The 4,197-nt window shown below is 34.6% G+C and overlaps 2 long non-coding RNA genes across 2 annotated transcripts; both read left to right on the top strand.

The window, feature by feature from the left end:
• On the top strand, positions 987-2,071 carry LOC109842582. The gene is made up of 3 exons (XR_002247326.1): positions 987-1,668; positions 1,745-1,804; positions 1,875-2,071. It is a non-coding gene; the product is annotated as an uncharacterized LOC109842582 (long non-coding RNA).
• Positions 2,234-3,653, top strand: LOC109842575. Its single transcript, XR_002247325.1, has 4 exons — positions 2,234-2,402; positions 2,915-3,051; positions 3,163-3,518; positions 3,607-3,653. It is a non-coding gene; the product is annotated as an uncharacterized LOC109842575 (long non-coding RNA).

Raw genomic sequence — 4,197 nt, 5'->3', positions numbered from 1 at the left:
AGATTATTATTGAGTATTGTAGATTCTTCAGAAAATTATGCTCTAAAGTTATAGATATAGATGAATTTAAAAAACTTGAAGCCGAGGTCCAAGTTACTCTATGCAATATGGAAATAATATTCCCTCCTTCATTTTTTAAAATTATGGTCCATCATACCCAACATCTTGCAAGAGAGGCTAGAATCGCCGATCCTGTTACTTATCATTGGATGTATCCGATTGAAAGATAATTTATGGTTTTTGTTATATTCATTAATTGTATATGCGTTATTAAAATTACCGTGCTAATAATTAACTCTTCTTATGATTCTACGATACTTGGGCTCCATGAAACACAATGTTCGCAATCAAGCTCGTCCCGAGGGCTCAATAGCTAAAGGATACGTGGCTAACGAATGCTTTCTGTTTACATCACGTTATATTTGTAAGAAGAAGACCACATCTCAAGCACTTGATAAGGAGAGGAAGCGTGAAAAATATCCGAGATCTCTCTTAGATTAAATTCATGCATGTGTTGGAAAACCTTGATATGCTCGCAGATTATCGAAGGCAACAAATAAAATTAGTAATATAGATGAGAAATATTCATTTTACATATAGTTTACCAATACAAACTTCTATATTGTTTATATTTGCGGCATCTGGAGAAGCTTAAGAATGAAACAACCGGTAGGAATGCAGCGTATAATATTCAGAAAAGACATAAGAAAGAATTTTCTGATTGGTTAAGAATGTATGTAAGTGTTTTATAATTAATTATTGAACATTCAAAATATAACATCACCTAAATATTCTCAAATTGTTTGGTTTAGGTTTAAAATCACTTCTTGATGATACTACGTTTCCATATGAAATTATTATCCATGCACAACGCTCTTATCATGAAGTGAGATATTATAATGAGCATATGGTCAATGGATATAAATTTCGAACGCTAGAGACCGATGATAGGAGGGTAACTCAGAATAGTGGGGTCATGGGTTTATTTGTTCAAGAATGTTTTTCAAGTATAAGAGATCAGAACCCAATTCTAGCTAACATACTATATTATGGTCAATTAGAAGATATTGTTAGGGTAATTTACGGGTTTGGTAATACAAAACAATGTAGTTATACGATGTTTAAGGTTCGGTGGTGTCCTGCAAAAAAACAAAAGGATCATTATGGATTTATACAAGTCAATCTCCACCGAGAAGTATATACAGATGAGAAATTCATTTCCGCAGAACAAGCTGATTAGTGTTTCTTTGTGAAAGATACAAATGTTATGTTTGATTAGGTGGTTTTGTACAAGGAGCCAAGATCTGTTGTTCTTCCTAATAACAAAGAAAAAATATTGAAGAAAGTGAAGATAATTATAGTGAACCAATTGGGTCATCTGATGACGTTTGGTAAGAATTCTCTTACACACAGAATGTGGCGCTAGATATAGGTATGAACTATATATGTTACACTGCATTACTAATTTTTAGCTTATCATAATAAAAACAATAATGCATTTCATAATAACATATCTCATGAGCATGTATACAATTTTTTCTTAACTATGTTAATAATTGAATTTGGAGATGAGGAGGGCGAGGAGGCTCTTTGGCCCGGAGGATGATCGATCACGGAGTATAACCCCTAGTACTGGTGCTGATGATACACTACCATCTCCGGATGCAGGTATAAAAATTAATTAATATTTTAATATATTTTATAAATTATTAGTTATCTATGTCATAGTGTTCATTTGTTACAGATGTGGGTTATTCATCTCCCAGCCCCTCTGATGTAGCATCAGAACCATCCCCCGACACAGGTATTCAATATTTAATAATTGATAATGATCAATTAAAATTTTATATTAATGATTCTCCTTTCTTATGTAGGTTCTTCTTGGACCCTGATATATACATTCCATACTGACTGGTGACCGAAGACATAGGGCTGTCTCAGTTTACCCTTACCTCCGGACTCTTAGAAGTCCATGGCAGACTCAAGGAAGTACCGCCCACGTGCTGCGTGAAAGTTAGAGGAAATGCTTCCTATGTTGGAGACTAGGAAAGCTGTTGCACCGCAGTAAAAGAAAGAGAGGTAGCGAATGGTAAATTGTATAAATACATTTATTTTTCACATTTATATATTATATGATATATTATCATGTTATTACTATAGGTGCTAAGCCAGATCGCATAGAGAACAGACATGGTGGAGGTAAGCCTAAATCTAAATAACCGCCAAGAGGAATGAGGGTGATAATTCAGTGGAATAGTTCTATTTTACCCGTTGGTCCTTGGTCGACCCGATTGAATGCATATATCGGGGTTCTCATGTGTAAAGTGAACATTATCAACCCTTATTTTCATTTTCGAGAACTACTATGGACCGCATACGAGGCGGTATGGACTAAGCTTATGGTAACTACATATTGCTTTAGCTTTTCATTTATTAATAATTAGTAATTGATATTAAATTATCCTTACTAGTATGTAAATCTACAAGACTGATTCTACCTTGAGGACTTTGAGGGGGCTTGGAATTATGTGTTAAATGTCAAGGTTGAAGTAGTCCTCAAACAATAGAGGCATGAGATCAAACATGAAACCTATGACAGGTATGAGGAGGTATAAAGCTTTAAATGATCTTAATGCTTAGTATGATTATGAAATCTCATAATTTATAATATGAAAGGGAAAGTCATTAATACTGATACACTTGAGGGTAAAAGCGGCATATGGTACTTTCCGTGATAGATATAGGGATGATGAGACGAATCGTAATAAGATCAAGGCAAATCCCAAGTTGGTGGGGAGGCTTATACATATCTTGAGTAGTATTATTAACTCTATTTCGTTGTTAATATTACGAGGAAACAAGAACACAAATAATATGGTCTTTACCTTGAATTAGCTATATATTTGTGCTTTAGGAGGGATTTGACGCTACATCCAAGGAGGTTGCATCTGTGTACATTTAGCAGGAGGAGGAACAAACCAAGCCGGGCCCTCACATGCTTTCTGTAGAGGAGAACATCACTCTCACACTGAACCTGATGGGTCATAATAGGTATGGATGATAAAAAATTGAATCAATTTAAATACTACGTTCCTATTTATATTTGTTTAATATTATTGAATTCTAGAGCAAAGTTTAATATTTATTTCTCCCTAATAATAGGAGAGGAAGATATCCTCTACATGGTGTTGGAGCTTCACTCGGCATAAGCATGAGATCATCCACAACATCCTCCACGCCATCTACATCAATGAGAACAGCCCCAAGTAGTTTCTAGGCTAAACCATTTGTCGCACAAATCTCCTACGTATTTGATTGACAAGATTGACCCGGAGCTGCATATTCAGGTGACTAATGAGATGACTAGAGTTGCGCTGACGACGAACTTGATGGATGATCTCATGGGGTATGTTATACAATATTTAGGTGGTGTGATTCCTTATAGCGTGTATGGTGGTATCATACGGATCATATGCTCGATTAACGATAATTCTGGCACAAGGCAGAGCAGCGCTCAGGTACCTTATTTATTCTTATATTTATAAATTCATTTTTATTTAATATGTTATCAAACATCACATAATGATTATTCAATTGAACATTCAGAGTAGAGATATTAGAGGGAGCAGCACCCGTTCTCGTAACCGGGATAGCCGTCGACGAAGATAGCTGAGGTTTTTTTTATTTTTAATGCAATAAACAGTTTTATTTGTTATAACACTATATTTTATTCATGTCGTGTATCCTATCTTATTCTTGTACATTGTAAGTATATATATTGTTAGATGTATATATTAGACAGAATTGGTTGATGTATATTTTGGATTGGATGGTTTGATATTATTATATTTGATTTTGATTGGAATTGTTATGAATTTTGATTATATTTGGATGGTTGGATATATTCATGTGTATAGTAGTTATTAGATGTATTCATGTATTAATGTAATTGTACAGGAAAATACAAATTGTAAATAATTTTTTTTGCTAAAAAATATCATCCTAAACGAAATTCCGTCTAGGCTGAATAAACCTAGACGGAATTCCGTCTAGGTTGCTATAATCAACCCAGACGAACATTCGTCTAGGTTGGCAACCTAGACGGATTTCCGTCTAGGTTAATTTATTCCAACCTAGGCAGCCTAGACAAAAATCCGTCTAGGTTGGCAACCTAGACGGAAATCTGTCTACATTGCC

The sequence above is a fragment of the Asparagus officinalis genome, chromosome 1, assembly GCF_001876935.1.
Source record: "Asparagus officinalis chromosome 1, Aspof.V1, whole genome shotgun sequence".
In the NCBI taxonomy this organism is placed as follows: domain Eukaryota; kingdom Viridiplantae; phylum Streptophyta; class Magnoliopsida; order Asparagales; family Asparagaceae; genus Asparagus; species Asparagus officinalis.
This window is presented reverse-complemented; position numbering and strand designations above follow the sequence as displayed.